Below are 24,844 nucleotides of genomic sequence, written 5' to 3' on the forward strand. Positions count from 1 at the left end.
TATGGGTAGACCCATAGACATACAGATTAAGTGTGAGGCAACCACTGCGGCTATGGGACTCAAGGCGATGGGAGAATGGATGGAGGATGTGAGCAGCTCATATCATCGCGGTATAATCGAGGCTACGATAAGAAACCTGGAAGGAAGGGCAGAGGTTTCCGATCGGATACCTGAGATTAACCTTAAAGTCGAGTGCAAGGCACTGCTGCCATCGGCACAGTCTTGGATTGACGGAACCCTAGTATTGCCATCTCGAAGATCATGTTACACGGATGGATCAAACCTAGAGGACAGAGTGGGCCAGGGGGTTTACATTGACATCCCTGGGTTCTCAATGTAAACCCCCAGGATCTGAAATCTGTTTTAGAATGCCTGACCATAATACGCTCCTGCACGCTCCTGGTGTGAGGCTAACGCGAGGACGTCGAATGTGAACATCTTTACCGACAGCAAAATTCGGCCATAAGGGCAATAACAACCAAGACGGTAAGGTCACGAATAGTCTTGCAGAGTAAGAAAGAGATTAACGCCTTCTCTGAGGATGGCAAAATCCCCATCGTTTGAGTGTCGGGCCATAACAGACTAAGGGAGAATGAAAAGGCGGAAGAACTGCCAGTGAAGGCCAGACTCCAATAAACTCGGTCAACCCGAAGCCTTTCGGGTCGACGCAGTCCAAGTAAAGGGAGTGAGCGACGAATGCACATGCAACATTGTGGAACAGCGCTACGGTCGGTAGGACGGCGAAAATCCTATGGGTGGATCCAGATTGTGAGAAGAGGAGGCTTTTACTGAACAGAAGTAAAAAGGAGGTCAGTATAGCTTTTGGTTTTATAAAGGGATACCTAGGAATACGAGCTCACTTATGTAAAATCGGTGCGGCAAGTCATAGCATGTGTAGGGCATGCGGGGAAGATGATGAGACTTTGGAGCATTTCCTTTGTCATTGCCCGGCTTTCGCGTCCAACAGATACCGGTACTTAGGTGGGGATACAATATCAGATATGGACCAACTTAGGGGAGTGGTATTGAAAACAATTAAGGATTTTGTAAGTAGCATGGAATTCCAAGCTTAAAATTTTCTTCTTAGAGGTTACTTGATAGGTTTTAGAGCGCACCACAAGCCGATTAGTGGATCAGGTGTATGTTCATAGTGGCATGGGGCGGATTAATATCTTCACCCTCTTTTCAATCTAACCTAACCTAGGTGCCATAAATTGAAGAAGGCACGCAGATGATTTCCTAATCTACTGAACATTTTGCTACATTTGTAAAGCGTTTGGTGTTTAATTTAACCACTCCGACCCTCCCTATTGTCCACTCTAGTTCACGCTAATCTCAAATTTAAATGTTCTGCTAAGCTGATATGCCCTTCGTCTTTTTGTATAGAAAAAAGTATGCGTGTGACAGCGTTATCATGCCTCTTTTGTCTTGTCTGGTTTTTGTATCCCTCTCCCTCAGTCTCTTCTTCCTTTGGCGGATGTCGTTGATGCTTAAAATGATTTTAATGGTGGCCATTATTATCGATTATTCTCCATTGGCTTTTGCGTATACATTTATTATAATGTCATTAGGGAATTTTTATGACAACTTCAGACATTTTTTTTTATTAATCCTTATTTGTGGTCGAAATTGCCATTTGATAATGTAGCAAATCCCCAACATTTGCAGCAATGACATGGTGATAATTAAAGTGTAAAAAAAAAAAAATGAAAATCAAAATCATGATTATGTGATAAATGACTTAAATTGCAAGTTTCTTTTTTGGGGAAAAACGTAAAAAAATCTGTGATTGAGAGAGAAGCAATTTGTGAAAATAATGGTAGTTATAAATGTCGCTAATTGCTGTGGCTGATGGTGAGATGATAGATTTTAGGTATGTTTTGCACAAAGATATTTTGAGGAAAATGCTTAACTTTTCCGCAGAGCATGTGGAAGATAAAAGCCAATAGAGTTGAGGCGGCTGCATCTGCCGCAACGTAATTGAGCCAAAATTACTTTGGTTTGCCGGGGGAGGTCAATTTCTTCAGGTTCCCAGTGCGGTCGTTCTCCAAGGACTACATTCAACCGATAGCTATTTTCCGCATCTGTTACCGGGACTGCGTGTATGTAGTCTAGACCCGCTTGATATGCCGCTTGATCTAGAGGTTCTCTCTTGTAGCGCTGAACCTCACGCTCCACATCATGTAGATCTACCTTAAGGTTTCTGGGAGGTGGATATCTATCCACAAGATGGAGATTTTGATGGTCTCTGCGATAACAGCCCAAAAGGTATTGCTTAGACAGCATGTAGTTATGTCTTCGCACTGGTAGGACCTTTGTCTCCTGATGGAGGTGGTCCACATGAGAGCTGAGGAGATAGTCCGTCACCATCACAGCCAGCTCGGCATTCAACTCACGCGTATTTGTAGTGAAGAATGTGGCTGAAGATTTGGTGGCAGATATCTTCAGATTAGGTGGCAGATATCTTCAGATTTCTTGCAGCGAAAAATGAGGCAAGTTCGTTGAGGTAGACGTTCAACCCATCGCAGATGTCATCAATGGATGGGGACCTGATGCCATGATCGTACAATCGTCCGCATATGACACGATCACTATGCCGTCTGGAGGAGGTGGAATGGAGGATAGGTAGAGGTTAAACCCGATTCAGGTCTGGCTGGAGGGCTGTGTTGTCGATGTCCTCAAATAGTTTGGCATGACTGACGGTGTCGAATGCCTTCGATAGGTCCAGTGCTACGAGGACCGTCCTATCACATGGCCTGGGCTGATTGAAGCCACGGCAAATGTGTGCGGTGATGGCATGCAAAGCAATTGTTGTGCTTTGCAAAATTTTGCCCACGAACATTTCACAAAGGAACAGGGGCAAACTTCTTACATATCAATGAGTGCAGTCCGATTCAAGTTTTAAGCTCATTGATAAGGGTCTTCCTTTTTATAACCGTGTCCGAACGGCGTGTCGCAGTGCGACACCTCTTTGGAGAGAAGTTTTTCATGGCATAGAACCTCACAAATGTTGCCAGCACTAAGAGGGGAAAACCACCGTTTGAAATTTTTTTTCTGATGGTCTCGGCAGGATTTGAACCCAAGCGTTCAGCGTCATAGGTGGACATGGTAACCTCTGCGCTACGGTGTGCTATGCAGTCTTCGAAATCCATGTTGATGCTCGGCGTATGGAAATTCTCCTACTGCTACTGGTGAGAGAAGGGAGATCGGTCTGTACGACTCCCCCAAACTCGGGTCCGTTGCAGGCTTCAGTAGCAGGATCACTCTGCTTATTTTCCAGACATAGGTGACTATAAAAGTGTGCAAAGACAGATTGGGGACCGTAGTAAGGTACTCAACTCCAGGTAAATCCAGATTTTCCCACATGAATGTTAAGATTCCGTCGGGGCCCAACGCCTTGGATGGTTTGGCGCCATGGATGGCGTTCGTAACTTCGCCCGCTGTAAATTGTGATGGCTGTCCATCTGCTTAGAGACCACGGATACGGCAATGGCTCTCCTTCTTGCTCTATCACTCTCGGGATTCACAATAGATTGACGGCGCATCTCTTCGGATCAGTCACGGTTTCTTCTCCAAAAGTGACTGAGGTCCCGTCATCCCGTCTACCGGTGTTCGAGAGTGGGCTCGTATGCGAGTAACACTGCCTGCGCCGGGAAATTGGGCTGCACTTGGGATATTCGAGCGGCTGCTGCGTTAATGATGTCTCGAATATTTCCTCTCGGCAACTAGCACATCCGTGGGGGGTGGCAGTTCACTGAAGCGGCGATTGGTATACTCTTTAAAGCCAGCCCAATCGGCCTTTTTCTGATTGATAAACGTCCGGCGCTCAGAGGTTATAAAGTCGGGTTGTATAGCAAAAAATTGGCTTTCATAGTAGCTATATCAAAAAATAAACCGATCTGAACCATATACGACACAGATGTCGAAAAGCCTAATATAAGTCACTGTGTTAAATTTCAGTAAAATCGGATTACAAATGCACCTTTTATGGGGCCAAGACTTTAAATCGAGATATCGGTCTATATGCCAGCTATATCCAACTCTGGACCGATTTTGGCCAAGCTTCGGAAAAATGTCGTTGAGCCTAACACAACTCACTGTTCCAAATTTCGGCGACATCGGACAATAAATGAGCTTTTAGTGGACCCAAAGCCTTAAATCGAGAAATCGGTCTACATGGCAGCTATGTTCAAATATGGACCTATCTGAGCCAAATTGAATAAGGATGTCGAAGGGCATAAGACAGATTTTTACGCTGATCAAGAATATATATACTTTATAGGGTCGGAAATGGATATTTTGATGTTTTGCAAACGGAATGACAAAATGAATGAACACTGCACGGCAATATTGGGGCTGGGATGCTGCTGTTGCGTTTGTGAGCAGGTGCTGTGAGAGCAGCTATGCTCCCACAGCACCTGCTGGCGATGCTCGCACAGCACCTTGCAACGTATCCATATGGCTATACTCCCGTAGTGAAGTGAGGCCAGAGCAAGATCGGAAATGTACCCATTCCATGCACCGGTAACACCTCACCGACACCGACCGATAAAGAAGGCGGTTCTGGCAAACCGAACAGGACCAGGGTCCGGGGTACTTTTCAATACCGGCACGGACCAGAAGCGTGCGGAGAGAGCACTCTGGGATGTGCCTCTTCTATGACGAAAAAAAGAAGAACACATACACTGAGGCGGCAGCCCTTACCGATGAAGAGTTCCATCGGCTCAATTCGGTGCATACAACCGGCTGCCATGGGATTGCGTTCAGCGTCAAAGGCGGACAAGCTAATCTCTGCCCCACGGTGTCCTCCGAATACAGATCCAAATCTGAAACGATTTGATTTTGCATAGACTTTAAGATGAATAATACAACATTCCATACATTGACCAAAATGAATACCATTTGTCATTGGGCTAAAAAGTGATATACGCAAATTTTCGTACTGATTTAATAACAAATGCGATCTCCACTATATTTACAAAACAACGACAGACGGACTAGCAGCACAGAGAGGATATGCGGACAGACGGACATGGCTAAGCCGAATCCGCAGGAATTTCTGAGTCCCACTACACATTTTATCAAAGCCACAGTAGTGGTGCAGAGTACAGTTTGTGGGTATGTAATAAATTCCATATAAATGTGTACTTAGTTTACCAATTTTATGCTATACCTTAAAGCACTCAACTAAATTCGCTAGAAAGAACTACAAACAACTTTTGACATCGTGGCGACACTGGTTATCGTTAACCTATCGTTATAATATCTCGTATATTGCCCATTGGGATCAAAAGGAAAAAAAAATGGATGCAATGCGTTTCAAAAAAAATTTTTTTGTTTTTTTGGGACACTCTGATGTGTGGGTGGTGGTTTTCCAAAATTCGAACGGCCGAAATTAATGCTTTTTTACTTGTTAAGTTTCAACCCATAAGGAGAAACCGTTCAAAAAACTTGACAAAACCGATAAATTATTTGTTTTAATAGCTATTTGGTAATAAATCTAATACCAAAAAGTACTTATAGTTTTATCCATAGAAGGCGGTATTGTTCAGCTTTACCATGGTATCGAAATAAGCACGTTTGGTATAAATTTTTTATTATTGTATGGGAGCATTTAGATCGCGGCAAGATCCGATTCATACAGTGGAGAAGTAAGAGGGAGATCATTATGACTTTGGCTTTCATTAGGTTAGGTTGAGTTGAAAAGTGGGTGCAGATACTAATCCGCCTCATGCCGCTATGGACATATAACTAAACCAGTAATCGGCTTGTTGTACGCTCTAAAAACTATAAAATAACCTCCAAAAAGAAAATTTTAAGTTCCATGTGGAATTCCGTGCTACTTACAAAAACCCTTAATTGTTTTCACTACCACTTCCCGAAGTTGGTTCATGTCTGGTATTGTGTTTCCACCTAAGTGCCGGTGGCTGTTAGACGCGAAAGCCGGGCAATGACATAGGAAATGCTCCAACGTCTCTTCATCTTCTCCACATGCCCTACACATGCAATCACTTCCCGCATCGATTTTACATAAGTGAGCTCGAAGTCCTATGGGTCCCGTTATGATACCAATAGCTATACTGGCTTCCTTCTTACCTTCTTTCAGTAATAGCCTCGTCTTTACAAGATCTGCATCCCGCCATAGGATTTTCGCCGTCCTACCGACCGTTTCGCTGTTTCACAATGTTGCATGGGTATTCGTCGCCCACGCCCTTAACTCGGACTGCATCGACCCGAAAAGCTTCGGGTTGACCGATTTTATTGACAGCAGTTCTCTGGCCTTCACCTCCAATTCGTCCGCCTTTTCATTCTCCCTTAGTCTGTTATGGCCTAGCACTCAAACGATGCGGATTTTCCCATCCTCAGATAAGGCATTAATCTTCTTCTTTCACTGCAAGACTGTTCGTGACCGTCCTGATTGTTATTGCCTTTATGGCAATTTTACTATCGGTAAAGATGTTCACACTCGACGTCCTCGCTTTAGCACAACACCACTTCACGCATTCCGTTATCACCCGGATCTCCGTCTGCAGGACCATATTACGGTCAGGTAATCAAAAAAGATCTCAGTCCCTGGGTTCTCAGTGTAGACCCCCATGCCCACTCTGTCCTCTAGCTTTGCTCCATCCGTGTAACATGATCTTCCAGATGGCAATACTAGGGTTCCGTCAATCCAATAATGCACCGATGGTGGCAGTCCCTCGCACTCGACCTCAAGTTTCACCTCTGGTATTTGATGGGAAACCTCTTCCTTTCCTTCCAGGTTTCCTAACGTCGCCTCTATTATAACGCGATGGTATGAGCTGCTCCCATCCTCAATCCATTCTTCCATCGTCTCATAGCCGCAGTGGCTGTCTCACACTTAATCTGTATGTCAATCTAGATAATCTAGAATAGTCTCCAGTGCCCTTGTGGGCGTGGTCCTCATCGCTCCGCCTATGCCAAGACAACATATTCTCGGAACCTGTTGTGTGGTCCTTATGTTGCACTTTTTCTCCATAGCAGTCCACCAAACTACTGAGGCGTAAGTAAGTATTGGTCTAATCACGCTCCTGTAGAGCCAGTGGACTATCCTAGGATTCAGGCCCTAATTTCGAGCCTACGGCCCGTTTACGTAGTGCCCAACATCGGTGAGCCTTCTCAGTACGCTCCTGAATGTGACTCTTCTAATTCAGTTTCCAGTCCAAGATCACACTTAAGTATTTGAACTTGTCAGATATCGAAATCGTCTTATTGAGGAAATGTGGTGCGTTAAATTGGCCCATCTTAGTCTTCCTTGTGAACAGGCATATTTCAGTCTTCTCTGGGTTTACATTGAGACCTCTGGGTGTAGCTCAGTCATATGCCATATGCATGACCCTTGCGGCCCTTCTGCATAGCTCTTTCGGAACCTTACCCTTTAGAAGTATTATAACATGGTCTGCGTGGCAGACGGGCTCAAATCCCCCCGCAGTCAGCATCCGTAATAGGTCATTTATGGTGGTCACCCATAGGAGTGGCAATAAAATGCCCCCCAGTGACCCTTGCGGCCCTTCTGCATAGCTCTTTCGGAACCTTACCCTTTAGAAGTATTATAACATGGTCTGCGTAGCAGACGGGTTCAAATCCCTCCTCAGTCAGCATCCGTAATAGGTCATTTATGGTGGTCACTCATAGGAGTGGCAATAAAATGCTCCCCAGTGCCACTTTGCCCTTATATTTATGGCATGGGACACACAATTTATCCACCTATTCCTGGGCATATGGTTTATCTAGTCTCTATGGACCGAGTCTACCCGGTACTGGTCTAAGGATTTGATCAGTATGTCGCTCCGAACATTGTTCAGGCCCCCTCGATGTCAATGCATACCGCCAGTGTGTACGTTTTGGCATCGAAGGATTTTTCTATTTTATGCACAACCTCGTGCAGGGCAGTCTCCACCGACCTTCTCCTGACATAGGCATGCTGTTTGTATTTGAGCAGTTCGCTGGATGTCCTACTCTTTACCATGGTGTCCACAATACATTCCATGGTTTTGAGTAGAAAGGACGTAAGGCTTATGGGTCTGTGGGTCTGTGGGCTTTCATTACCATACACATACACGGAATAAGTGCGACGAGTAATAACGGGTGTAGGCCATGTGGACGATGTAAAGGCTGTAGGAGCAATTCCTTTGTCAAAATTTAGGTTGAGTGAACAAAATATCCCCACATTTGGGTGAAGATTGGTTACCAGATGCCTTAGCATGAAAAGAACCTTAACCGAAGCGAACATCTTAGAATGGAAATTGAGAAGCAAACACTTTTGAGTTTATTTTTTATTAATTAGATCCCATTGCTGGTATGAGCGTATGCTCTTAGTTGTCAATCCCACTTAGTCCCAATTCAATCCTGTAAGCCCTCAAACACAAAAGACTGACGATATTGTCTTTGTTCATAAAATTCGCGTTAAATATGATAATCAATTACCAGTAATTTATACCCACATTATTCAATGACAGGTGAGTTATTTCAATTATGTTTTTGCTTTTCACAATATATTATACCCTTGGGGAAGTATGCATAAAATTAATAGAATTCTCCTCTCCAAATATTGTTAAAATAGATAAATTATTGAAACAATGAAATACTAAAATCTAATTAAAATTTATTTTTAATTAGTGCTGGGAAAACCAAAAAAAAACTGCATACATTAGGCTACATAAGACCATAGATAGAATCTGGCAACTGACACAGATAACATGGTGAGGATATGGAAAGAACATTTTACCCAACTGCTAGTGTCCGATGTTGGCGGCGAAGAGGATACCGCAGAACCAATCCCTGATGATGGTATAGAATGTTTACCTCCTAGTCAGAATGAGGTCCAAGTAGCAGTGACCCCAGTGAAGAACAACAAGGAAGCAGGAGCCGACGGGTTACCCGCTGAACTATTTAAGACCGGAGGCGACACGCTGATAAGGCGAATGCATCAGCTTATCTGCTTAATCTGGCTAGAAGAACGCATACCCGATGATTGGAATCTCAGCATACTATGTCCCGTACACAAGAAAGGAGACAAGACGGCCAACTGCAGAGGAATAAGTCTCCTCCCCATTGCATACAAGATACTCTCGAGGGTACTGTGTGAAAGATTAAAACCTAAAGTCAATGAGATAATTGGGCCCTATCAATGCGGCTTTAGACCTGGCAAATCCACATTGAACCAGATATTCGCACTGCGCCAAATCTTGGAAAAGACCCGAGAAGGACAAATCTACACCTGCCATCTCTTTATTGACTACAAAGCCGCTTTCGATACTGCTTTACGTTCATAGGTATTTCAAGCCATGTCTGAGTTTGGTATCCCTCCAAAATTTATAAGACTCTGCTGGATGACACTTGCTGACACGCGTTCCTCAGCAAGAATAGGAAATAATCTCTCCGAACCATTTAATACCAAACGAGGTTTCAGACAAGGAGACAGCCTATCGTCTGATCTCTTTATTATCCTGCTGGAGAAGGTTATACGAGATGCAGATGTGAATAGATATGGCACACTAATCACAAGAGAACACATGCCACTCGCCTATGCCGACGACATCGACATCATAGGTCGGTCACCGGAAGTAGTAACTGCAGCCTTTGAAAGAATCGAAAGAGAGTCAGTGAAAATGGGTCTGCCAGTAAATGGAGATAAGACGAAATGGATGGTTTCAACTCCCAAAAAGCCTTGCACAACCGAGCAGATAAAGAAAATGGAGAAAGTTGGAAACCACAACTTTGAGACAGTCAGTAACTTTATCTACCTCGGCACCGCCGTAACCGAAACGAATACCACCAGTTTTGAGATAAAGCGAAGAATAATACTGGCAAACAGATGCTACTTTGGACTAAGTAAGCAGTTTAGAAACAAGACCACCTCTCGACAAACGAAGATTACACTATACAAGACACTGATACTACCCGTGCTGTTATATGGTTCTGAAGCATGGGTAGTTGTGAAAGCAGATGAGGCAGTGCTTGGAATATTTGAGAGAAAGATTCTTCGTAAAATATATGGACCAGTTTGCGTTAACGGAGAATATAGGCGACGTATGAACCACGAGCTGTAGGAGCTTTATGACGACGATAGCATAGTTACACGCATCAAAACACAACGGCTGTGTTGGCTAGGTCATGTTGTCAGAATGGATGAAGAAGCTCCAGCAAAGAAGTCTTTTGAAGGCAAACACGGCGGTACACGCAAACCGGGAAGACCAAAAACCCGGTGGAAAGATCAAGTGGTGGGAGACACCTCGAAACTTTGTGTCAGAGATTTTAGAATGAGCGCAAAGGAGCTTCGAACGCTATTCTACGTTCGGCTAGTGAAACAAATATTCTGTCATAGCCATATTAAAGTAAGTAAAGTAAATTAAGCTGAAACCCTTTACCCTAATGTAATTTCGCTAATAAATCACTGCAAAAGCATAGATGAAAGCACACTGCTTTGCATGGCGTCAACGATGGAAAACGAAAGAAATGTTTAATTACAATGCGCCATAGGACATTCTAGCAGGGACATATACATAAATGAAACTGTCAATAACGGACAAACACTCACACACACACACACACTTTGCTAAGAGTATACTGCCAATACACTTCAATTCGCATGTTTAAATGGCTATGCATGCTATGTGTTGCTATATGTCAATGCCTGGACACATGATAATGAATGGCGTTTGAGTGTTAACAAAGCAAAATGCTTTTCCAATGTGTCATGTTAATATCTTCGATAATAAATAATTAAATTTATCGACATCTTCTGTCCCTCCCTACCTCCCTCCCCTTGGTTTGTGGGATTAATAATAACTAATTACATTCTACTTTAATTAAGTGTGTCTGATGTATCGACTGACCCTAAACGAAAAGCAAATGGAGACGATGACAATGTTGGTGGGAAGGGTCAATGACATTTGCAAAATAATTGGGTCCTTCAATAGTGAATAATTGGCCATTGCTTTAAGCCCAGCGATACAAGGACAAATAGGATTTGAAGAGAAGCAAACTCAGAAGAGATAAATGTCAACTAAGAAACCATATTGACTTAGGACAAAGGCAGATTATTGCCATCAGAGCCTGAGAATTTTAAGTTCCTCCTTTGCGAACAAATTTAAGATAAATGATATTTTAAGCATTTCATATATTAAAATACATATGTATGTGAATTAAAAATGAATGTATACGATATGTATACAGTACTTACTCCGTGTGGTAAAAAAATTTGTAAAATTTTTTTCTAATGAAAAAAGTTCGCCATTTTCTTGTGAACAAAAATACTCCGAATAATTTTCAGTAAACGAAAATCCTTGGTGAAAATCTGCAAAGAAAAGAAAAAACCAACAAAGTATTAAATACATGGTGCGCCTAAATCAACTTCAAATAAAACAAGTAAGAGTGAGGTAAGTTCGGCCGAATCTTATATAGCCTCCACCATGGATCGCATCTGTCGAGTTCTTTGCGCAGTATTCCTTTTTGGGCAAACAAAGAATAATGAATAAGGACGGCAGAGAAGTTATAGTTCGATTCGGGGCTCATGAAGCAAAATCGGGAGATCGCTTTCTATGAGATCTGCGTCAAGCTATAGATCGATTCAGATCATGTTACACACGTATGTTGAAGGCCATGGAAGAAGCCGTTGCACAAAATCTGTGCCAAATCGGATGAGAATTGCGCCCTCTAGAGGCTCAAAAAGTCAAGACCCAAGATCGGTTTATATGGTAGCTACATCAGGTTATGAAACGATTTAAACCATACTTGGCACAGTCACTGCGAGTCATAGCACAACACCTCATGCCAAATTTAAGCCAAATCGGACAAGAATTGCGCCCTCTAGTGGCTCAAGAAGTCAAGACCCAAGATCGGTTTATATGGCAGCTGAACCGATTTAAGCCAAACTTAGCAATTAGTTATTGAAAGTGATACCAAAACACAACGTGCAAAATTTCAGTCAACTCGGGTAAAAATTGCGCCGTCTAGTAGCTCATGAAGTCAACATTCAAGATCGGTTTATAAGGCAGCTATATCAAAACATGGACCGATTTGAACCATACTCAGCACAGTTATTTAAAGAGATACCGAAACACAACGTGCCAAATTTCAGCCAAATCGGATAAGAATTGCGCCCTCTATAGGCTCAAGAAGTGAATATCCAAGATCGGTTTATATGGCAGCTACATCAGGTTATGGACCAATTTCAACCATACTTGGCACATTTGTTGGCAGTCATAGCAAAACACTTCATGCAAAATTTCAGCCAAATCGGATGAGAATTGCGCCCTCTAGTGGCTCAAGAAGTCAAGACCCAAGATTGGTTTATATGGCAGCTATATAAGGTTATGACCTAATTTGAACCATACCCAGCACACTTATTAAAAGTTATACCAAAACAAAACGTGCCAATTTTCAGTCAAATCGGATAAGAATTGCGCCCTCTATAGGCTGAAGAAGTCAAGATCCAAGATCGGTTTATATGGCAGCTACATCAGGTTATGAACCAATTTCAACCATACTTGGCACAGTTGTTGGCAGTCATAGCAAAACACTTCATGCTAAATTTCACCCAAATCGGATAAGAATTGCGCCCTCTATAGGCTGAAGAAGTCAAGATCCAAGATCGGTTTATATGGCAGCTACATCAGGTTATGAACCGATTTAAGCCATACCTTGCACAGCTATTGAAAGTGTTACCAAAATTCAGCGTGCCAAATTTCAGCCAAATCGGATAAGAATTGCGCCCTCTATAGGCTCAAGAAACCAAGATCCAAGATCGGTTTATATAGCAGCTACATCAGGTTATGAACCATACTCAGCACAGTTATTGAAAGTGATACCAAAACATAACGGACCAAATTTCAGCCAAATCGGATGAGAATTGCGCCCTCTAGTGGCACAGGAAGTCAAGACCCAAGATCAGTTTATATGGCAGCTATATCAAAACATGGACCGATTTGAACCATACTCAGCACAGTTATTGAAAGTGATACCAAAACACAAAGTGCTAAATTTCAGCCAAATCGGATAAGAATAGCGCCCTCTAGGTGCTGAAGAAGTCAAGATCCAAGATCGGTATTTATGACAACTATATCAGGTTATGGACCGATTTCAACCATACTTGGCATAGTTATTGAAAGTGATACCAAACAGAACGTGCCAAATTTAGCCAAATCGGATAAATTTGCGCCCTCTAGTGGCTCAAGAAATCAAGACCCAAGATCGGTTTATATGGCAGCTATATCAGGTTATTGACCAATATAAACCATACTTGGCACAGTTATTGCGAGTCATAGCAAAACACTTCATGCAAAATTTCACCCAAATCAGATGAGAATTGCGCCCTCTAGTGGCTCAAGAAGTCAAGATCCAAGATCGGTTTATATGGCAGCCACAACAGGTTATGAACCGATTTAAACCATACTAGCCACAGTTATTGCGAGTCATAGCAAAACACTTCATGCCAAATTTCAGCCAAATCGGATGAAAATTGCGCTCTCTAGAGGCTCAAGAACTCAAGATCCCAGATCGGTTTATATGGCAGCTATATCAGATTATAGACCGATTTGAACCATACTTGGCATAGTTATTGCGAGTCATAGCAAAACACTTCATGGTAAATTTCAGCCAAATCGGATGAGAATTGCGCCCTCTAGTGGCTCAAGAAGTCAAGACCCAAAATCGGTTTATATGCCAGCTATATCAAAACATGGACCGGTTTGGTCCATTTACTAAACCCAGCCGACCTACCTTAATAAGAAGTAATTGTGCAATATGTAAAGCGCCTATCTTTACTGCTTCGAAAGTAAGCGTGCTTTCGACAGACGGACGGACGGACATGAGCTAGATCGACTTATTGGGTTGCCCAAAAAGTAATTGCGGATTTTTTAATAGAAAAAAGTAAATGCATTTTTAATAAAACTTAGAATGAACTTTAATCAAATATATAATTGCCATTTTGTTCGATAACCTTTTGCCATCTTCCTGGCAAATTTAGTATTCCACGCTCATAGAACTTCTGGCCTTTATCTGCAAAAAACTGAACCAAGTGCGATTTTATAGCCTCATCATTGCCAAAAGTTTTACCATTTAAGGAGTTCTGCAAAGATCGAAATAAATGGTAGTCTGATGGTGCAAGGTCAGGGCTATATGGTGGATGCATCAAAGGTTCCCAGCCAAGCTCACTCAGTTTTTGGCGAGTGACCAAAGTTGTGTGCGGTCTAGCGTTGTCCTGGTGGAATATGACACCTTTACTATTGGCCAATTCTGGTCGCTTTTCCTTGATGGATGTATTCAATTTGTCCAATTGTTGACAGTAAACATCCGAATTAATCGTTTGGTTCCTTGGAAGCAGCTCAAAATATACCACACCCTTCCAATCCCACCAAACAGACAGCATAACCTTCTTTTGGTGGATATCAGCCTTTGAAGTGGTTCGAGCTGGTTCACCATGCTTTGACCATGATCGTTTTCGACTAACATTGTTGTAAACAATCCATTTTTCATCTCCAGTTATGATTCGTTTTAAAAACGGATCGAATTCATTGCGTTTAAGGTGCATATCACAAGCGTTGATTCGGTTTGTTAAATGAAATTCTTTCAATACATGTGGTACCCAAATTATATCAAGCTTTTTCACCAGTCCAAGACTTTTTATGTGATAATGAATGGTTGATTTTGGTATATTTAACTTCTCTCCTATCTCAGGCTCAGTTACTTGACGATCCAATTCGATTAATGCTTTGACTTGGTCATCATCAACTTCATTTGGCCGACCTGAAGGTGGCTCATCTTTAAGTGAAAAATCTCCAGAACGGAATTTGCGAAACCAATTTTGACACTGTCTTCCTTTTGAGGCTTTATCACCATACACATCTCGTTATTTTTTAGCAACCCTCTCCGCGTTTTTTCCTTTACGGAAATAATAAAGTAAAATATGACGAAAATGCTCCTTTGTGGGCTCCATATTAAAATTGACGCCAAACAAACAAATGTAAACAAAATTTCGCGCACTTTTTTTCTAAAGCAAGCTAAAAGTAACAGCTGATAACTGACAGAAAAAAGAATGCAATTCCAGCGTCGCAAGCCGTTGAAAAAATTTGATAACGCCGACTATATGAAAAATCCGCAATTACGTTTGGTATTACAAACGGTATGACGAAATTGGTATACCCCCCGTCCTATGGTGGAGGGTATAAAAATGGGCCGTTAAAATATTATGGTGGCCATGACGTAAATATTATTTGAAAATATTTCAAATTAACATTGAAAGGACATACACCTTAGTCCGATTGGTCAGTCTTTCTAAACAACGACTTTGACAAAAAACTCTCATAATCTCCTTTAAAAAAGTTGTATCATATGATTGGCATTTCATTGTTTATCCTTACATTTATAATTATTTTAAGTAATCATTACCCTGGTTATTTCCACTACTCCATCACAAGCAAAAACAAAAAGTCTTCGAAGACCTTGAAAACCACCACCAGCCCATATTTTTCCATAACAAAAGGAAACATTTGCTGTCAGAGTTTCGTATCGACAGCGTGTTCTGGCTTTTGATGGAATACCGCACAGAAAAGTTGCTAATATTGTCATTTAATTTAGATATTGCTGTCATCCATCACAGAGTGTTGTAAATGTTGGCTACCATACACAAATAACAACAGAAACCCTCTCCCTACCCAAATAAGGAGAGGGAGAGAGAGGGGAGAATAGAAATTCGCTACACCATTAAACTACCAGGCTTACTGACACGCATACACTCAACCATTCAGTCATTCATTCATTTATGCATTCAACGTCTTTTATACAAAGCCAAATACTGTACTAACAGAATGTAGGGGGCGGGGGCGAGAGTTGGAGCATTGTGGGGTGTTGGTGGGCTGTCACAAACAAAACTCAAATTCTGAGAAATGTGTATTCCCACCGTCACATCTGTCATAAATTCTAAACACTATTCCAAACTGTTGACTGAATGTTGTGGATGTTATTGTTTTGTGCTCATTTTTTTTTGGGGGGGGAGAGAAGGGAGGGAAGGGAAAGGAAACCTCGCCTTGTCCTTCATACAACCGAGTATCAATTGTTACACTTCCTTTACTTCACTTGGGTATCCGGTGTGTGAATGGGAGGGTGTGTGTGTGTGTGTGTGCAAGTGAGCGAGGTATGGGAAAATGAAGCACAACATGTATTTACTTGACGTCCTCGCCGGAATACCACCACGCCACCGTTGTTTGTGGGCCAATGTTATTGTTATTTGTGGCTTCATTCGAGTGTCTCGTACACGTAGATGAGAGGTAGCAGGAAAAGGAGTCACAGCAGAAGCCGGTATCCACTTGTACTTGACTTGGCTGGTGTAGTTAGAAGGCAGAGTTGATGGGGCATCCAACCGTGACTGATGTCATCAGACATTAAGAATTCATAGTGCCGTAAAAGTGTTACAATCACTAAGTCTCTTATTGAGAGAGAGAGAGAGAATGAATTTCTTTCCATCACAGCGTATGAGCATGGAGGTGTTTGTGTGACAGACTTACTGGCTGATAATGCACCATGGTACCGAATAACACATTGAAAAAATAAATAAAATTAATTTTGAACAAATTTGCTACAGAAATAATATTTTGACCAAATTTTGTAAAAATAATATTTTTACAAAATTCTATTATAAAACAATGAAATTGTAACGATTGGTTTGTTTGTTGAACAGATTTTCGTAAAATTTTCATAGATGGTAGAGTTTGAGCCTCTGGTGAAAATAGGGTACTAAATTTTGTTTAGTTTGGCTGAACCGATTTTTATGAAATTTTCACAAATGGTAGAGTTTGTTTGGCTGAACCAATTTTCATGAAATTTTCACAGATGGTAGAGTTTTTGCCTCTGGTGAAAATAGGGTACTAAATTTTTTGATATGTGAAAGGGCGGACCTTTTAACTTTAACTAACCTTATTTCAAAAACGCCAGATCTCGGAGGGTGCACCGATTAAAGCGAAATTTTGTATGCGAAATTTTGTATGGTACCCTAGAAACACAAAATTGGTATAAATTGTGGGGTCAAATAACCTAGGGGGGACGCCCGATCCCAAAACTCACCCGAACGGACATGTTTACCGATTGTGACAATATAGGTATCAAATGAAAGGTATTTGAGAGTAGAGTACTAGCTTGTTATACAAATTTCTCGCTTAGTGTTCGGGGGGACCCCCACCTTCAAAAAACCCCAAAACGGGACACTTTTCCGCTTTGGGGAATATGGGTATCAAATGAAAGGTATTTAAAAGTAGAGTGCAAATCTGACATAAAAATTTATTACTTGGTGTCCGAGGGGCCTCCCAACCCACCAAAATCACCCAGCAGGACATATATACCGATTAGGACAATATGGATATCAAATGAAAGGTATTTAAATGTAGAGGAAAAACTGATATAAAGATGTATTCCTTGGTGTCTGAGGGGCCTTTTAACACCCAACAAACCATCCTGCAGGACAATTTACCGATTGGGACAATATGGGTATTAAACTATTGGTGTTTGGAGGTTGGGTACACATCATATATATAAAATTCTAATTGTTCTTGTTTGTTGGTTTGTTTGTTTGTTCCGTATAGACTCAAAAACGGCTAAACCCATTACTTTGAAACTTTAACAGATTGTGTAGAATGGTCTGGAAGGAAACATAGAGGGGGCGGACCCTCCCCCTTACCCCAAAAGTACTACCCAAAAACAAAAGTGAACCGATCGGGACAATATGGGATTCAAATGAAAGGTATTCATGAGTAGAGTACGAATTTCATAATAAAAGTTGGGTCCATGTACCTGGGGGGCAGCCCCAGCCTCAAAACCCCTTAAAATAGGTTTATTTGACGATAATGACAATATGGGACTCAAATAGAAGGTATTCGGGAGTAGATTAGGAATATGGTCACGAAATAGGAATAGGCGATATAATTTGTTGATAACGAAGGGCGGCGAACCCTCCCCCGTTACCCAAAAACACCAACCAAAATCAAAAGTGGACCGATCGGTACAATATGGGTATCAAATGAAAAGTATGCGGGAGTAGATAACGAATTTGGCATACGAATTCATGTCGAAGTATAGGGGGTCACCCCACCCCCACAGAAACGCCCAAAATGGGCACATTAGCGAATCACGGATATACGGGGATCGGTTTCTTTGTTCCGCATAGACTGAAAAACGGCAAAACCGATTTTCTCGAAATTTTCGCATATTGTGTAGGGTGGTCTGGAAGGAAACATAGACTATATAATTTTTCGGTTTCGGAAGGTGGACGGACCCTTCCCCTTAAGCCAAAAGTGGACCGATCGGGATAAAATACGTATCAAATGAAAGGTATTGAATAGTAGAATACGAATATGGTATTAAAATTTGAGTCTAAGTACCCATCGTGCCGCCCCAACCCCAAAACTCCCCCAAACAGACATATTGGACGTTCATTTCAATATGGGGCTCAAATGAAAGTTATCTGGGAGTAGATTTCGAATCTGGTATACAAAATCAGATCGAAGTATAGGGTGTCATGCAAATCCTCAAACACCATTATGACTACATGGTACTTTGCTGAACCGATTTTCCTAAAATTTTTATAGATTGTGTACGTTTGTCTGGAAGGAAACATAGCCTATAAAAATTTAGATATTGGGTGGAGCCGGACCCTCCCACTTACCCCTAAAACGCCCCCCATATCCTAAAGTGGTCCGATGGGCACAACCAGGGTAACAAATAAAAGGTATTGAAGACCTGAAAACGAAAATGTGTGTCCAAGTAACCAGCGGGCCCCCCATTTACGAATATAACATTAAAATTTGCGTTTAAGTCTATTTGGCGCTTTTCCTCCTAAAGATACGTCAAATGGGATTTTTTCACCCATTATGACAATATGGGACTCAAATGAAAGGTATTTGAGAGTAGAAAACGAATCTGATATCCAATTTTGGAGCCAAGCACCCCCAAACTGAACTTTATTTCCTTTGGAAATAAAGAAAGAATTTGATATATACTTACAGTGCAAAGTGCCAGAAGCCGCCCCGCCCCAAAACAACCTCCAAGCGGTTCATATTTACCGGCCATGGCCATATGGGGCTCAAATTAAAGGGATTTAGACGTCCACCACGAATTTTCAATCCATATTTAAGTCGAAATGTCTGAGGTGCCATCCCTCCCCAAATGAGAACATTACCCTAAGGAAGAACATTACGACCAGGAATCGAGAAGGTGCAAATTTTCACACATGAATGAGTGCTTTCCCATTCATGTTTAAATGGATTTTTTTTCATAGCCGAGTACGAACGGCGTCCCGCAGTACTACACCTCTTTGGGGAAGTGTCCCCAACCTAAAAAGATATTAGAGAGGTAATGAAGATGCAGCAAAGCGGGCCCGGTTCGGCTAGAGTTCTATAAAAAAAAATGTCAAGTATTATCTAGGGTTCAATATCAGTGGTAATTGCTGACTGTTTTTCTGCAAAGACCACAGTTTTTTACACGTTTTTTGGTGGGGACAGAGCAAAAATTTGTTCTTTGGAAATGAATTTAAGATGGAAAAAAAATAGTTTTTTGTTTTCCAATTTCCATTTGTTTTTGTTCCTTCCAATGTTTTTCGTAACTTTATTTTCCTTCGGCCAGAGTAGATACAAATGAAAACTTTTTTTTGATTTTTTGACTGCACCAATTTAAACTTCACTTTTACTTTTTACTATCTTCAGGGTAAGGTGCCTCAAAAGTTTTAGAAACTATTCACCCTCACCCCACTCGGCACTGGTGCTAGGTAGTCGAAGATCCTCCTCAGTTTGCCTCCGTATCCATTAACACCCAGAATCGAACTGTGGCCGCAACCGTCCTCCTTTTGCATGCCGAGCTTTCTCAGCCTAAGCGCGACCTTGGCGGCGCAGTTCTGAATATAGGCCTCAATGGGCTGCATATCCAACATCGCTTCCAGGCCTGCATATCCAACATCGCTTCCTGGCCTGCCTGCGGTGCGGATCTTAGTACCTCTGGGTACACAGAGGTACTGAGATCCGCACCAGGCCAGTTTCTGGACCTTCTCGAACTCCCTCGTACGTGTCCTCCCTTCTCTCCGGCCTTCCAGTAGTGGTTCACGTTGGCCGTATACATCCAATAAATCATCTTGGAGATTCCTCTTACAGAACAGCTTTGATTCGAGGACTATACCAAGATACTTCCCCTCCTTCGACATCCGCTGTGAAGAGCACCAGCTACGTCTTCTTTGGGTTGGTCCTCAACCCGGCGACAATCACCTCAGTGACTCTTCTATGTTCTCGCTGATTGTTGACAGAAAGCTGTCTCGGACCAGCAGCACGTCCGTATAAGCGATTATCCTCGTGCATCGATTATTCGGTGACTTCGCATGAAGAGCACCATCACCGTCTTTTGGTTGTTGGTTGGTCCTCAACCCAATTCTGGCCGACAATCTCCTCAGTGACGCTTCCATGATCTCGCTGATCGTTGACAGAAACCTGTCTCGGCCCAGCCGCACGACGTCGTCCGCATAAGCGATTATCCTCGTGCATCGATTTTCCAGGGACATCGGTTTATATGGAAGCTCTATCAGGTCATAGACCGATTTGGACCTTACTTGGCATTGTTGTTCAAGGACATAAGAAGACACTCCAAGCATAATTTCAGCCAAATCGGATAACAATTGCGGCTTCCAGGGCGTCAGGATGTCAAATTGGGAGATTGGTTTATATGGGAGCTGTATCAGGTTATAGGCCGATTTGGACCGTACTTGGGACGGTTGTTGCAAGCAGGGTACTTGGAACAGTTATTGCAAGTCCTACCAGAACACTCCAAGCAAAATTTCCGCCAAATGGGATAACAACTGCGTCTTCCGACGATCAAGAATATATTCAAGTTGTGGGGTTTCAGTTCAATATTTCGATAAAATTTTTGGAAGAAACAGACTTTTAACAGAATTTTCTGTTATATAGTAAAAACAAATCACCACAGTGCCAATACCATTGTAGCTTTCATTAGGACTTTGTTCTGTGTGCCTTTGTAGTCTTAGAAAAACATTCCTGGTACTCCATGAAGGCACAACACATAACTGAAAAAAAACCAAAGCAGAGGAAAAGATGAAGTGGAAAATTTTATTATGTTCTTCATGATTTCATGATGTTTTTTCCTCCTACTACTACTATTGCTACTGGTCTTTCTAGGATTTTCCGTTGTCCTTTAATTGAATGTTTCCCATCATAACCACACACTTTTCAAATTGTTCAAATACTCTTCTTGTCCTTTGACTCCATGGACAGCTCATGAACGAAGGATGCGAAGAGAGCAATGCAAACAACAAAAAGACTACCACTTAAGTTCAAACAAAAGTGGCCACTTTTAATCCTTGAGAAAAGTGAAAGACGACGAAGTGGAGAAAAAGAAGAGCGCAAGCGGACAAAGTACTCGTTGGCCAGTTGGTTGCCTTTGAAGGTCGCTTTAGCTGACAAAGAATTTCAAAAATATTGAATGAATGAATTGAAATCATGAATATATGAACACGTAGCGTACCAACATTAACCACAGAGGAAATGCACTCAAGTGGAAATTCCATTGTTGCCGCACTCGTATTTTGTAGTAAATTTCTCAAATACACAGACATAGACTCACATCCAAGCATCCCCACACACACACACACACATACACACCTACAAAAGAAATGAGCCACTAAGCAAATAACAAAGTTTCAGTTAACACATACACACCCACAAGGATAACTTGCTAAGGAAGCAAAGTTTTCCACCCTCATCTTCCAAACACTTTGCCCTGGACCTTTTGCAGCCATATTTTATTGAATATGGTCAGTTTTAACCAAAATCTTAAGGTTCAATCATTACCTTTGCCTTGGATAGAAGGAGAAAAATAGGGAAAAGACGATAAATGTTTTTTCCCAGCTCAGCATTTCTAGTTTAACTATCGCCTAGGGAGAGATTTATTCTAAAGTTTTCCTAAGTAAATAAACATTTTAGTCAGTTAGACTATCGGCTTTCCCATAATGGACTTAAAAGAGATGAATGTATGCAGCAGCGAAACTTTTGAATAGTTTTAAAAACTTTTGAGGCAGCTTATCCTGAAGATAGTAAAAAGTAAAAGTGAAGTTTAAATTGGTGAAGTCAAAAAAATAAAGTTTTCATTTGTATCTATTATGACCGAAGGAAAATAAAGTTCGAAAAAAAATTGGAAGGAACAAAGCAAAAGGAAATTGAAAAACAAAAAACTATTTTTTTCCATCTTAAATTCATTTCCATAGAACACATTTTGGCTCTGTCACTACAAAAAACGTGCAAAAAACTGTGGGCTTGGCAGAAAAACAGTCCGCAATAGTCACTGACAATACGTGACACTAGACAATACTTGAAAAATTTTTTTTATAGAACACTAACCGAACCGGGCTCGCTCCGCTGCACCTTCTTTACCTCTCTAATATCTTTTTAGGGGAGGGACACTTGCCCAAAGAGGTGTCGCACTGCGGGACGCCGTTCGGACTCGGCTTTGAAAACAGGTCCATTTAAACATGAATCGGAAAACACTCATTGAAGTGTGAAAATTTCCACCTTCTCGATTCCTGGTGGTAATGTCTTTCCTTAGGGTAATGTTCTCATTAGGGGAGGGATGCACCTCAGACATTTCGACTCAAATATGGATATCAAATTTGTGCTGCACTTCCAAATCCCTTCATTTGAGCCCCACATTGCCATGGCCGGTAAATGTGAACCGTTTGGAGGGTGTTTTGGGGCTGGGGCGGCCACCGGCACTTTCGACTCAAATATGGATATCAAATTCGTGGTGCACTTCCAAATCCCTTTAATTTGAGGCCCATTTTGAAATGGTCGGTAAATATGAACCGTTTGGAGGGTGTTTTGGGGCTCGGGCGGCCACCGGCACTTTGAACTGAAAATAGATATCCAATTCGATCTTTATTCCCAACGGAAATGAAGTTTAGTTTAGGGGGTGCTTTAGGGTGTACCCCAAAATACTTGGCTCCAAAATTGGATATCAAATTGGTTTTCTACTCTCAAATACCATTCATTTGAGTCCCATATTGTCATAATGGGTCAAATAACCCATTTGACGTATCTTTGGGAGGAAAAGCGCCACTTAGAGTTGAACGCAAATTTTAATGTCATATTCGTAATCTACTCCCTAATACCTTTCATTTGAGTCCCATATAGACATGGTCGGCTAGTATGCCAATTTGGGGGTATTTGGGGGAGGGCGAGCTTCCGTTACTTGGACCTAATGTTTTATGGCATATTTGTAATCTACTGCCTGAAAATTTTCATTTGAGCCCTATTGTGACATGAACATTGAATATATCTGTTTAGAGAAGTTTTGGGGTTGGGGAGGCTCGCTGGGTACTTGGCCACAATTTTTAATACCATGTTCGTTCACTGATCCTCAATACCTTTTATTTAATACCCTTGTTGTGCCTATCGGACCACTTTCGGATATGGATTGCGTTTTTGGGGTAAGAGGGAGGGGTCCGCCTCCACCCGATATCTGAAAATTATATAGCCTATGTTTCCTTCCAGATAAACGTACACAATATATGAACATTGTAAGAAAATCAGTTCAGGCAAGTATCGTATAGACATAATGGGTCTAATGGCGTTTTTGAGGAGTGGCGTTACCCCCTATACTTCAATCTGATTTTGTATGCCAGATTCGAAATTTACTCCCGAATACCTATCAATGAGCTCCATATTGAAATGAATGTCCAATATGTCTTTTTGGGCTAGTTTTGGGGTTGAGGCGGCCCAATGGGTACTTAGACTCAAATTTTAATACCATATTCGTATTCTACTCTTTAATACCTTTCATTTGATACCTATGTTGTCCCGATCGATCCACTTTTGATTTTGGGTTGTGTTTTTGGCTTAAGGGGGAGGGTCCGTCCCCCTTACGATACCGAAAAATTATATAGGTTATGTTTCTTTCCAGACCAACCTACGCAATATGTGAAAATTTCGAGAAAATCGGTTCTGCCGTTTTCCAGTCTATACGGAACAAACAAACCGAGTCCCATATATCCGTGATTGGCTAATGTGTCCATTTTAGGCGTTTTTGTGGGGGTGAGGTGACCCCCTATACGTCGACATTGTATGCCATGAATTTGTATGCCAGATTCCTTATCTGCTCCCGCATACTTTTCATTTGATACCCATATTGTCTTTATCGACCCACTTTTGATTTTGGTTGTGTTTTTGGGGTAAGGGTGGAGGGTCCTTCCCCTTCAGTTATCAATAAATTATTACGCCTATTCCTACTTCCTGACCATATTCGTAAACTACTCCCGAATACCTTTCATTTGAGTCCCATATTGTCATGAATGTCAAATAAACCTATTTTAAAGGGTTTTGGGGCTGGGGCGGCTCCCCAAGTACTTGGACCCAACTTTTATTATGAAATTCGTACTCTACTCTTGAATACCTTTCATTTAAATCCCATGTTGTCCCAATCGCTCCACTTTAATTTTTGGGTAGTACTTTTGGGGTAAGGGGGAGGGTCGGCCCCCCTCCCGATATTAAAAATGTTTATAGCCTATGTATACCTCCAGACGAACCTACACAATCTGTGAAAATTTTGAAGGTAATGGGTTCAGGCGATTTTGAGTCTATGCGGAACAAACAAACAAACGAACCGACAAACAAACAAACAAATAAACAAACAAACATACAAACGTACAAACATACAAACATACAAACAAACGGTAATGCATGGTTCGGTTAACTGACCAATCAATTTCACACTGGTGTAAGTTCCTGACAAGTCTTATATTCCTGATGAATATCCTAACGTCAGGGATAAGAAGACGAATATCCCT

The 24,844-nt window shown here is 41.7% G+C and overlaps 1 protein-coding gene across 4 annotated transcripts in view; it reads right to left on the reverse strand.

Moving 5' to 3' along the window:
• Positions 1-24,844, reverse strand: part of LOC106092199 (patj homolog) — a 364,103-nt gene that overhangs the window by 110,967 nt on the left and 228,292 nt on the right. For all 4 annotated transcript variants that reach the window (XM_059362018.1, XM_059362015.1, XM_059362016.1 and 1 more), the window contains one exon: positions 11,207-11,320. The gene's annotated coding sequence lies outside the window, so the exon portion shown is untranslated. The remainder of the gene's footprint in view (positions 1-11,206; positions 11,321-24,844) is intronic.

The sequence above is a fragment of the Stomoxys calcitrans genome, chromosome 2 (assembly GCF_963082655.1).
Source record: "Stomoxys calcitrans chromosome 2, idStoCalc2.1, whole genome shotgun sequence".
In the NCBI taxonomy this organism is placed as follows: domain Eukaryota; kingdom Metazoa; phylum Arthropoda; class Insecta; order Diptera; family Muscidae; genus Stomoxys; species Stomoxys calcitrans.